We start from the raw sequence: 13,766 nt of genomic DNA, 5'->3' as shown, positions 1-13,766 counted from the left end.
AAATACAGCCCCATCCTGCAGTACAACACTCCTCTTTGGTCCTATATATACAGCCCCATCCTGCAGTATATATACAACCTTCAGCCTTCTATGCACAACCCCATCCATCAGTATATTTCCTTTCAGCTTGTTAAAAATGGTTATTTCGCAAAAATATTTAATCAAGACTTAGCCAGGTGCATTATTCTTAAAAGAAAAATGTCATGATATTCTGATGAAAAGTATAGTGGTTTATTGAATTATCCACCATTGCAGCAAAAACATAAAAGTAGATGAAATAGTTACGAACAGATTGTCCATGTGTAAATATCAGCGCTTGGCTTGTTACTCATCTTTCCCAAGGTCCTGAATGGTAAAACCGTCTGTCTGTAGTCTGAAATCATCATGGCTATCAGCTGTTTTTCCTTCTTTGTCCGACGTCCATGGTGAAGGCAGGGGTGACAGTCCCACGTGACAAAAGGCCCCCACCCTCCTTAGAGACGTTATTTATATGTCCAACACAGATCACGTGTCCTCTGTATATGGTGTTAACTTATACTCTGAGCTACATACACAGAAATTGCTTTTGATAGTGTCAGCAAGAAACAATGTGCTCAGTACAGAATTGAGAATAATTCAATTACGATAATAATTAATATTTAACACAGCTTCTCTATTTACATCCCCATTTTGCAGTATACCACTCCTCTTTGCTCCTATATATACAGCCCCATCCTGCAGTACACGACTCCTCTCATCCCTTCCATATACAGTCCCATCCTTCAGTATGTCACTCGTCTGTTACCTGAACACTTGCACTCTGCCGTTTTGTAGTATGAGCTCTTAAATGGGCTGTCCACTAGTCAGGCAACCCTATGTTTGCCCCATTAAAATATCACAGTTAGTGTGAACATGGCCTATCAGTATTTGTAGCCAAATCCAGGAGTGGGTGATAATACAGAAGTGGTGATGTGTCTCTATTATACTTTTCCTCTGATTGTTCCACTCCTGATTTTGGCTACATATGTACAAGTTATTGTCTGACTGTTGTCGGTGTTTTGGATCCAATTTTTCATCAGTGTTTGCTCAGTTGTCAGATTTCCCCAGAAGTTTCATCAGTGAACGGTTAGATTTTTTTTAGATGTGAACATCAAAGTTTCTCCGGACTGCACAATGATGCTCCATGTACTGTCCACAATACTCAGGATCCCTGGATATAGCTCCTGTATCAGCGGCAGGTTCTCTGTTAGTACAGTTATGTATTATGTCTCCTGGATATAGATCCTGTATCAGCGGCAGGTTCTCTATTAGTACAGTTATGTATTATGTCTCCTGGATATAGATCCTGTATCAGCGGCAGGTTCTCTATTAGTACAGTTATGTATTATGTCTCCTCTGGATATAGCTCCTGTATCAGCGGCAGGTTCTCTATTAGTACAGTTATGTATTATGTCTCCTGGATATAGCTCCTGTATCAGCGGCAGGTTCTCTATTAGTGCAGTTATGTATTATGTCTCCTGGATATAGCTCCTCTATCAGCGGCAGGTTCTCTATTAGTACAGTTATGTATTATGTCTCCTGGATATAGCTCCTGTATCAGCGGCAGGTTCTCTATTAGTACAGTTATGTATTATGTCTCCTGGATATAGCTCCTCTATCAGCGGCAGGTTCTCTATTAGTACAGTTATGCATTATGTCTCCTTGATATAGCTCCTGTATCAGCGGCAGGTTCTCTATTAGTACAGTTATGTACAGGCTCGGACTGGCCCACCGGGGAACCGGAGGATCCTCCGGTGGGCCCTGACACTGGCATCTGCTGGCAGGGCCTCCCCCCGCTCCAGGGCCCTCCCCCCACTCCAGGGCCCCCCCCGCCACCGCCCGCCCGCTCGCTCGCCTGCTCGCCTTGAATACTCACCCTGCCTGCTCCAGCGATGGTCTCGGCGTCTGCACTGCACGAGCGGTCACGTGACACCGCTCATTAAGATCATGAATATGTGCATATTCATGATCTTAATGAACGGTGTCACATGACCGCTCAAGCAGGAAAAAGATGCTGCGCCGGCGCCGCCGCCTGGAGTCGGGACAGAGCGCGAGGGATGTCGGCACGGCCGTGCAGTGGGACAGGTGAGTATGAGGGACGGGGGAACGGGGGGGGGGGGATGAAGGAGGACATAAGCCGGCGCGCCGAGCAGGAGCAGGAGCGGAGAGATAAGCCTGCATACAGGGGGGAATATGAGCCATGCAGGGGGGGATATAAGCCATGCAGGGGGGAATATGAGCCATGCAGGGGGGGATATAAGCCATGCAGGGGGGGATATGAGCCATGCAGGGGGGAATATGAGCCATGCAGGGGGGGATATGAGCCATGCAGGGGGGAATATGAGCCATGCAGGGGGGGATATGAGCCATGCAGGGGGGATATAAGCCATGCAGGGGGGAATATGAGCCATGCAGGGGGGAATATGAGCCATGCAGGGGGGGATATGAGCCATGCAGGGGGGAATATGAGCCATGCAGGGGGGGATATGAGCCATGCAGGGGGGGATATGAGCCATGCAGGGGGGGATATGAGCCATGCAGGGGGGAATATGAGCCATGCAGGGGGGGATATGAGCCATGCAGGGGGGAATATGAGCCATGCAGGGGGGGGATATGAGCCATGCAGGGGGGGTATGAGCCATGCAGGGGGGAATATGAGCCATGCAGGGGGGGATATGAGCCATGCAGGGGGGGATATGAGCCATGCAGGGGGGAATATGAGCCATGCAGGGGGGGATATGAGCCATGCAGGGGGGGATATGAGCCATGCAGGGGGGAATATGAGCCATGCAGGGGGGGATATGAGCCATGCAGGGGGGAATATGAGCCATGCAGGGGGGGGGATATGAGCCATGCAGGGGGGGTATGAGCCATGCAGGGGGGAATATGAGCCATGCAGGGGGGGATATGAGCCATGCAGGGGGGAATATGAGCCATACAGGGGGGAATATGAGCCATGCAGGGGGGGATATAAGCCATGCAGGGGGGAATATGAGCCATGCAGGGGGGAATATGAGCCACGCAGGGGGGAATATGAGCCACACAGGGGGGAATATGAGCCATGCAGGGGGGAATATGAGCCATGCAGGGGGGAATATGAGCCATGCAGGGGGAATATGAGCCATACAGGGGGGAATATGAGCCATACAGGGGGGAATATGAGCCATGCAGGGGGGGATATAAGCCATGCAGGGGGGAATATGAGCCATGCAGGTGGGAATATGAGCCATACAGGGGGGAATATGAGCCATACAGGGGGGAATATGAGCCATGCAGGGGGGGAAATGAGCCATGCAGGGGGGAATATGAGCCATACAGGGGGGAATATGAGCCATGCATACAGGAGGGGTAATATGAGCTATGTATATGGGATAGGAGGGAGATGAGCCATGCATACAGGAGGGGTAATATGAGCTATGTATATGGGATAGGAGGGAGATGAGCCATGCATACAGGAGGGGGGTCATTATACAGTATGGAGCATCATGTGTGGCCGTTATACAGTATGGAGCATCATTTGTGGTCATTATACAGTATTGAGCATTATGTGGGATCATTATACAGTATGGAGCATCATGTGCGGCCGTTATACAGTATGGAGCATCATGTGCGGCCGTTATACAGTATGGAGCATCATGTGTGGTCATTATACAGTATGGAGCATCATGTGTGGCCGTTATACAGTATGGAGCATCATGTGTGGCCGTTATACAGTATGGAGCATCATTTGTGGTCATTATACAGTATTGAGCATTATGTGTGGCCATTATACAGTATTGAGCATTATGTGGGATCATTATACAGTATGGAGCATCATGTGCGGCCGTTATACAGTATGGAGCATCATGTGTGGTCATTATACAGTATGGAGCATCATGTGCGGCCGTTATACAGTATGGAGCATCATTTGTGGTCATTATACAGTATTGAGCATCATGTGTGGTCATTATACAGTATGGAGAACTGTGTGGCCGTTATACACTATGGAGCATCATGTGTGGTGGCCGTTATACAGTATTGAGCATCATGTGCGGTCATTATACAGTATGGAGCACTGTGTGGCCATATTTTTTTGTTTATAATTATTGTATATAAAACAGTGTGATCAGCAATGCTAAATGGCTGCGGTTGGGACGTGGATATGGGTGTGACTAGTTGTGAAATGGGTCTAGTCAGAGGCGTGGCCTAAAATTTGCCGCGGTGCACTACGCGCGCCGCAAACTTTATACCTCCTTCCCTTCTTCAACAGTTGGGGGTATGGTACCACATTTGCCAGATCACGGCAAGTGCCGCAAATCCCATAGAGAATGACTGAGGCCGAACGCAGTGTTGCCATAAGTGATCCGTTACACGGCAGATGCAGAAAAACTGCCGGATCTGCTGCAAAAGGCGACTTTCACATCAGCGATTTTTGCCAAAGTCACTGCCGATAGTGTCATACTCGCCAAAAGGGGAGGCAGCAGTAAAAGTGCCTAGGGCAGCAGAAACTCTAAATACGGCCCTGGGGGGCTAGATTATATTCTGTGGGGGGACTGCATTATACTCAAGGTACTACATTATATTATGGGGGCTACATCATACTATATGAGGGGTTACAGTATACTCTATGGGGGGCTGCATTATATTCTGTGGTGGGGCTGCATTATTCTCTCAGGGGACTACATAATATTATGGGGGCTACATCATACTATATGAGGGGGCTACAGTATACTCTATGGGGGGGCTGCATTATATTCTGTGGTGGAACTGCATTCTCTCAGGGGACTACATTATATTCTGTGCTGGGTGGCATTATACTATATGAGGGGGGGCTGCATTATACCATATGGGGGTGCTACATTATATTCTATGGTGGGGACTGTGTCATACCTGAGAGGGTTGCATTATATTTTGTGGGGTGCTGCATTATATTCTATGAGAGGGGACTGCATTATATTTTATGAGGGGGCTACATTATATTCTGTGAGGGGGCTACCCCAACCCTTGCTACATTATTAAGACGTGAACTACCTTATATTATACCCTGATATTAGCGCTTTTTACCGCACAATTGGTGGTCTTGTATCTATTTCTATGTAGCTACATAGTGGGCCCCAAGAATGATTTTCTCTGGTGGGCCCAAGGTGCTCCAGTCCGACGCTGGTTATGTATTATGTCTCCTGGATATAGCTCCTGTATCAGCGACAGGTTCTCTATTAGTACAGTTATGTATTATGTCTCCTCTGGATATAGCTCCTGTATCAGCAGCAGGTTCTCTATTAGTACAGTTATGTATTATGTCTCCTGGATATAGCTCCTGTATCAGCGGCAGGTTCTCTATTAGTACAGTTATGTATTATGTCTCCTGGATATAGCTCCTGTATCAGCGGCAGGTTCTCTATTAGTACAGTTATGTATTATGTCTCCTGGATATAGCTCCTGTATCAGCGGCAGGTTCTCTATTAGTACAGTTATGTATTATGTCTCCTGGATATAGCTCCTGTATCAGCGGCAGGTTCTCTATTAGTACAGTTATGTATTATGTCCTCTGGATATAGCTCCTGTATCAGCGGCAGGTTCCCTATTAGTACAGTTATGTATTATGTCTCCTCTGGATATAGCTCCTGTATCAGCGGCAGGTTCTCTATTAGTACAGTTATGTATTATGTCCTCTGGATATAGCTCCTGTATCAGCGGCAGGTTCTCTATTAGTACAGTTATATATTATGTCTCCTGGATATAGCTCCTGTATCAGCGGCAGGTTCTCTATTAGTACAGTTATGTATTATGTCTCCTGGATATAGCTCCTGTATCAGCGGCAGGTTCTCTATTAGTACAGTTATATATTATGTCTCCTGGATATAGCTCCTGTATCAGCGGCAGGTTCTCTATTAGTACAGTTATGTATTATGTCTCCTGGATAGAGCGCCTGTATCAGCGGCAGGTTCTCTATTAGTACAGTTATGTATTATGTCTCCTCTGGATATAGCTCCTGTATCAGCGGTAGGTTCTCTATTAGTACAGTTATGTATTATGTCTCCTGGATATAGCTCCTGTATCAGCGGCAGGTTCTCTATTAGTACAGTTATGTATTATGTCCTCTGGATATAGCTCCTGTATCAGCGGCAGGTTCCCTATTAGTACAGTTATGTATTATGTCCTCTGGATATAGCTCCTGTATCAGCGGCAGGTTCTCTATTAGTACAGTTATATATTATGTCTCCTGGATATAGCTCCTGTATCAGCGGCAGGTTCTCTATTAGTACAGTTATGTATTATGTCTCCTGGATATAGCTCCTGTATCAGCGGCAGGTTCTCTATTAGTACAGTTATATATTATGTCTCCTGGATATAGCTCCTGTATCAGCGGCAGGTTCTCTATTAGTACAGTTATGTATTATGTCTCCTGGATAGAGCGCCTGTATCAGCGGCAGGTTCTCTATTAGTACAGTTATGTATTATGTCTCCTCTGGATATAGCTCCTGTATCAGCGGTAGGTTCTCTATTAGTACAGTTATGTATTATGTCTCCTGGATAGAGCGCCTGTATCAGCGGCAGGTTCTCTATTAGTACACTTATGTATTATGTCTCCTGGATATAGCTCCTGTATCAGCGGCAGGTTCTCTATTAGTACAGTTATGTATTATGTCTCCTCTGGATATAGCTCCTGTATCAGCGGCAGGTTCTCTATTAGTACAGTTATGTATTTTGTCTCCTGGATATAGCTCCTGTATCAGCGGCAGGTTCTCTATTAGTACAGTTATGTATTATGTCCTCTGGATATAGCTCCTGTATCAGCGGCAGGTTCTCTATTAGTACAGTTATATATTATGTCCTCTGGATATAGCTCCTGTATCAGCGGCAGGTTCTCTATTAGTGCAGTTATGTATTATGTCTCCTGGATATAGCTCCTGTATCAGCGGCAGGTTCTCTATTAGTGCAGTTATCTATTATGTCTCCTGGATATAGCTCCTGTATCAGCGGCAGGTTCTCTATTAGTACAGTTATGTATTATGTCTCCTGGATATAGCTCCTGTATCAGCGGCAGGTTCTCTATTAGTGCAGTTATGTATTATGTCTCCTCTGGATATAGCTCCTGTATCAGCGGCAGGTTCTCTATTAGTACAGTTATGTATTATGTCTCCTCTGGATATAGCTCCTGTATCAGCGGCAGGTTCTCTATTAGTGCAGTTATGTATTATGTCTCCTGGATATAGCTCCTGTATCAGCGGCAGGTTCTCTATTAGTACAGTTATGTATTATGTCTCCTCTGGATATAGCTCCTGTATCAGCGGCAGGTTCTCTATTAGTGCAGTTATGTATTATGTCCTCTGGATATAGCTCCTGTATCAGCGGCAGGTTCTCTATTAGTACAGTTATGTATTATGTCTCCTGGATATAGCTCCTGTATCAGCGGCAGGTTCTCTATTAGTACAGTTATGTATTTTGTCTCCTGGATATAGCTCCTGTATCAGCGGCAGGTTCTCTATTAGTACAGTTATGTATTATGTCTCCTCTGGATATAGCTCCTGTATCAGCGGCAGGTTCTCTATTAGTACAGTTATGTATTATGTCTCCTGGATATAGCTCCTGTATCAGCGGCAGGTTCTCTATTAGTGCAGTTATGTATTATGTCCTCTGGATATAGCTCCTGTATCAGCGGCAGGTTCTCTATTAGTACAGTTATGTATTATGTCTCCTGGATATAGCTCCTGTATCAGCGGCAGGTTCTCTATTAGTGCAGTTATGTATTATGTCTCCTCTGGATATAGCTCCTGTATCAGCGGCAGGTTCTCTATTAGTGCAGTTATGTATTATGTCCTCTGGATATAGCTCCTGTATCAGCGGCAGGTTCTCTATTAGTACAGTTATGTATTATGTCTCCTGGATATAGCTCCTGTATCAGCGGCAGGTTCTCTATTAGTACAGTTATGTATTTTGTCTCCTGGATATAGCTCCTGTATCAGCGGCAGGTTCTCTATTAGTACAGTTATGTATTATGTCTCCTCTGGATATAGCTCCTGTATCAGCGGCAGGTTCTCTATTAGTGCAGTTATGTATTATGTCTCCTGGATATAGCTCCTGTATCAGCGGCAGGTTCTCTATTAGTGCAGTTATGTATTATGTCTCCTGGATATAGCTCCTGTATCAGCGGCAGGTTCTCTATTAGTACAGTTATGTATTATGTCCTCTGGATATAGCTCCTGTATCAGCGGCAGGTTCTCTATTAGTACAGTTATATATTATGTCTCCTGGATATAGCTCCTGTATCAGCGGCAGGTTCTCTATTAGTGCAGTTATGTATTATGTCTCCTGGATATAGCTCCTGTATCAGCGGCAGGTTCTCTATTAGTACAGTTATGTATTATGTCTCCTCTGGATATAGCTCCTGTATCAGCGGCAGGTTCTCTATTAGTGCAGTTATGTATTATGTCTCCTGGATATAGCTCCTGTATCAGCGGCAGGTTCTCTATTAGTACAGTTATGTATTATGTCTCCTGGATATAGCTCCTGTATCAGCGGCAGGTTCTCTATTAGTACAGTTATGTATTATGTCTCCTGGATATAGCTCCTGTATCAGCGGCAGGTTCTCTATTAGTACAGTTATGTATTATGTCTCCTGGATATAGCTCCTGTATCAGCGGCAGGTTCTCTATTAGTACAGTTATGTATTATGTCCTCTGGATATAGCTCCTGTATCAGCGGCAGGTTCTCTATTAGTACAGTTATGTATTATGTCCTCTGGATATAGCTCCTGTATCAGCGGCAGGTTCTCTATTAGTACAGTTATGTATTATGTCTCCTGGATATAGCTCCTGTATCAGCGGCAGGTTCTCTATTAGTACAGTTATATATTATGTCTCCTGGATATAGCTCCTGTATCAGCGGCAGGTTCTCTATTAGTACAGTTATGTATTATGTCTCCAGGATATAGCCCCTGTATCAGCGGCAGGTTCTCTATTAGTACAGTTATGTATTATGTCTCCTCTGGATATAGCTCCTGTATCAGCGGCAGGTTCTCTATTAGTACAGTTATGTATTATGTCTCCTGGATATAGCTCCTGTATCAGCGGCAGGTTCTCTATTAGTACAGTTATGTATTTTGTCTCCTGGATATAGCTCCTGTATCAGCGGCAGGTTCTCTATTAGTACAGTTATATATTATGTCTCCTGGATATAGCTCCTGTATCAGCGGCAGGTTCTCTATTAGTACAGTTATATATTATGTCTCCTGGATATAGCTCCTGTATCAGCGGCAGGTTCTCTATTAGTACAGTTATGTATTATGTCTCCTCTGGATATAGCTCCTGTATCAGCGGCAGGTTCTCTATTAGTACAGTTATGTATTATGTCTCCTCTGTATATAGCTCCTGTATCAGCGGCAGGTTCTCTATTAGTACAGTTATGTATTTTGTCTCCTGGATATAGCTCCTGTATCAGCGGCAGGTTCTCTATTAGTACAGTTATATATTATGTCTCCTGGATATAGCTCCTGTATCAGCGGCAGGTTCTCTATTAGTACAGTTATGTATTATGTCTCCTCTGGATATAGCTCCTGTATCAGCGGCAGGTTCTCTATTAGTACAGTTATGTATTATGTCTCCTCTGTATATAGCTCCTGTATCAGCGGCAGGTTCTCTATTAGTACAGTTATGTATTTTGTCTCCTGGATATAGCTCCTGTATCAGCGGCAGGTTCTCTATTAGTACAGTTATATATTATGTCTCCTGGATATAGCTCCTGTATCAGCGGCAGGTTCTCTATTAGTACAGTTATGTATTATGTCTCCTCTGGATATAGCTCCTGTATCAGCGGCAGGTTCTCTATTAGTACAGTTATGTATTATGTCTCCTCTGGATATAGCTCCTGTATCAGCGGCAGGTTCTCTATTAGTACAGTTATGTATTATGTCTCCTCTGTATATAGCTCCTGTATCAGCGGCAGGTTCTCTATTAGTACAGTTATGTATTATGTCTCCTGGATATAGCTCCTGTATCAGCGGCAGGTTCTCTATTAGTGCAGTTATGTATTATGTCCTCTGGATATAGCTCCTGTATCAGCGGCAGGTTCTCTATTAGTACAGTTATGTATTATGTCTCCTGGATATAGCTCCTGTATCAGCGGCAGGTTCTCTATTAGTACAGTTATGTATTTTGTCTCCTGGATATAGCTCCTGTATCAGCGGCAGGTTCTCTATTAGTACAGTTATATATTATGTCTCCTGGATATAGCTCCTGTATCAGCGGCAGGTTCTCTATTAGTACAGTTATATATTATGTCTCCTGGATATAGCTCCTGTATCAGCGGCAGCTTCTCTATTAGTACAGTTATGTATTATGTCTCCTGGATATAGCTCCTGTATCAGCGGCAGGTTCTCTATTAGTACAGTTATGTATTATGTCTCCTGGATATAGCCCCTGTATCAGCGGCAGGTTCTCTATTAGTACAGTTATGTATTATGTCTCCTGGATATAGCTCCTGTATCAGCGGCAGGTTCTCTATTAGTACAGTTATGTATTATGTCTCCTGGATATAGCTCCTGTATCAGCGGCAGGTTCTCTATTAGTACAGTTATGTATTATGTCTCCTGGATATAGCTCCTGTATCAGCGGCAGGTTCTCTATTAGTACAGTTATGTATTATGTCTCCTGGATATAGCTCCTGTATCAGCGGCAGGTTCTCTATTAGTACAGTTATGTATTATGTCTCCTCTGGATATAGCTCCTGTATCAGCGGCAGGTTCTCTATTAGTGCAGTTATGTATTATGTCTCCTCTGGATATAGCTCCTGTATCAGCGGCAGGTTCTCTATTAGTACAGTTATGTATTATGTCCTCTGGATATAGCTCCTGTATCAGCGGCAGGTTCTCTATTAGTACAGTTATGTATTATGTCTCCTGGATATAGCTCCTGTATCAGCGGCAGGTTCTCTATTAGTACAGTTATGTATTATGTCTCCTCTGGATATAGCTCCTGTATCAGCGGCAGGTTCTCTATTAGTACAGTTATGTATTATGTTTCCTGGATATAGCTTCTGTATCAGCGGCAGGTTCTCTATTAGTGCAGTTATGTATTATGTCTCCTGGATATAGCTCCTGTATCAGCGGCAGGTTCTCTATTAGTGCAGTTATGTATTATGTCTCCTGGATATAGCTCCTGTATCAGCGGCAGGTTCTCTATTAGTGCAGTTATGTATTATATCTCCTGGATATAGCTCCTGTATCAGCGGCAGGTTCTCTATTAGTACAGTTATGTATTTTGTCTCCTGGATATAGCTCCTGTATCAGCGGCAGGTTCTCTATTAGTACAGTTATGTATTATGTCTCCTGGATATAGCTCCTGTATCAGCGGCAGGTTCTCTATTAGTACAGTTATGTAATATGTCTCCTGGATATAGCTCCTGTATCAGCGACAGGTTCTCTATTAGTGCAGTTATGTATTATGTCTCCTCTGGATATAGCTCCTGTATCAGCGGCAGGTTCTCTATTAGTACAGTTATGTATTATGTCTCCTGGATATAGCTCCTGTATCAGCGGCAGGTTCTCTATTAGTACAGTTATGTAATATGTCTCCTGGATATAGCTCCTGTATCAGCGACAGGTTCTCTATTAGTGCAGTTATGTATTATGTCTCCTCTGGATATAGCTCCTGTATCAGCGGCAGGTTCTCTATTAGTACAGTTATGTAATATGTCTCCTGGATATAGCTCCTGTATCAGCGACAGGTTCTCTATTAGTGCAGTTATGTATTATGTCTCCTGGATATAGCTCCTGTATCAGCGGCAGCTTCTCTATTAGTACAGTTATGTATTATGTCTCCTGGATATAGCTCCTGTATCAGCGGCAGGTTCTCTATTAGTACAGTTATATATTATGTCTCCTGGATATAGCTCCTGTATCAGCGGCAGGTTCTCTATTAGTTCAGTTATATATTATGTCCCCTGGATATAGCTCCTGTATCAGCGGCAGGTTCTCTATTAGTACAGTTATGTATTATGTCTCCTGGATATAGCTCCTGTATCAGCGGCAGGTTCTCTATTAGTGCAGTTATGTATTATGTCTCCTGGATATAGCTCCTGTATCAGCGGCAGGTTCTCTATTAGTACAGTTATGTATTATGTCTCCTGGATATAGCTCCTGTATCAGCGGCAGGTTCTCTATTAGTACAGTTATGTAATATGTCTCCTGGATATAGCTTCTGTGTCAGCGGCAGGTTCTCTATTAGTACAGTTATGTATTATGTCTCCTGGATATAGCTCCTGTATCAGCGACAGGTTCTCTATTAGTGCAGTTATGTATTATGTCTCCTGGATATAGCTCCTGTATCAGCGGCAGGTTCTCTATTAGTACAGTTATGTAATATGTCTCCTGGATATAGCTCCTGTATCAGCGACAGGTTCTCTATTAGTGCAGTTATATATTATGTCTCCTGGATATAGCTCCTGTATCAGCGGCAGGTTCTCTATTAGTACAGTTATGTATTATGTCTCCTGGATATAGCTCCTGTATCAGCGGCAGGTTCTCTATTAGTACAGTTATATATTATGTCTCCTGGATATAGCTCCTGTATCAGCGGCAGGTTCTCTATTAGTTCAGTTATATATTATGTCTCCTGGATATAGCTCCTGTATCAGCGGCAGGTTCTCTATTAGTACAGTTATGTATTATGTCTCCTGGATATAGCTCCTGTATCAGCGGCAGGTTCTCTATTAGTGCAGTTATGTATTATGTCTCCTGGATATAGCTCCTGTATCAGCGGCAGGTTCTCTATTAGTACAGTTATGTATTATGTCTCCTGGATATAGCTCCTGTATCAGCGGCAGGTTCTCTATTAGTACAGTTATGTATTTTGTCTCCTCTGGATATAGCTCCTGTATCAGCGGCAGGTTCTCTATTAGTACAGTTATGTATTATGTCTCCTGGATATAGCTCCTGTATCAGCGGCAGGTTCTCTATTAGTACAGTTATGTATTTTGTCTCCTCTGGATATAGCTCCTGTATCAGCGGCAGGTTCTCTATTAGTACAGTTATGTATTATGTCTCCTGGATATAGCTCCTGTATCAGCGGCAGGTTCTCTATTAGTACAGTTATGTATTTTGTCTCCTGGATATAGCTCCTGTATCAGCGGCAGGTTCTCTATTAGTACAGTTATATATTATGTCTCCTGGATATAGCTCCTGTATCAGCGGCAGGTTCTCTATTAGTTCAGTTATATATTATGTCTCCTGGATATAGCTCCTGTATCAGCGGCAGGTTCTCTATTAGTGCAGTTATGTATTATGTCTCCTCTGGATATAGCGCCTGTATCAGCGGCAGGTTCTCTATTAGTACAGTTATGTATTATGTCTCCTGGATATAGCTCCTGTATCAGCGGCAGGTTCTCTATTAGTGCAGTTATGTATTATGTCTCCTGGATATAGCTCCTGTGTCAGCGGCAGGTTCTCTATTAGTACAGTTATGTATTTTGTCTCCTGGATATAGCTCCTGTATCAGCGGCAGGTTCTCTATTAGTACAGTTATGTATTATGTCTCCTGGATATAGCTCCTGTATCAGCGGCAGGTTCTCTATTAGTACAGTTATGTATTATGTCCTCTGGATATAGCTCCTGTATCAGCGGCAGGTTCTCTATTAGTACAGTTATGTATTTTGTCTCCTGGATATAGCTCCTGTATCAGCGGCAGGTTCTCTATTAGTACAGTTATGTATTATGTCCTCTGGATATAGCTCCTGTATCAGCGGCAGGTTCTCTATTAGTACAGTTATGTATT

General features: G+C 43.8%; 1 protein-coding gene across 1 annotated transcript in view; it reads left to right on the top strand.

The window, feature by feature from the left end:
• Positions 1–13,766, top strand: part of LOC138670177 (Krueppel-like factor 8) — a 205,235-nt gene that overhangs the window by 33,450 nt on the left and 158,019 nt on the right. The gene's annotated exons all lie outside the window — the stretch shown is intronic.

The sequence above is a fragment of the Ranitomeya imitator genome, chromosome 3 (assembly GCF_032444005.1).
Source record: "Ranitomeya imitator isolate aRanImi1 chromosome 3, aRanImi1.pri, whole genome shotgun sequence".
NCBI classification, from domain to species: Eukaryota; Metazoa; Chordata; class Amphibia; order Anura; family Dendrobatidae; genus Ranitomeya; species Ranitomeya imitator.
This window is presented reverse-complemented; position numbering and strand designations above follow the sequence as displayed.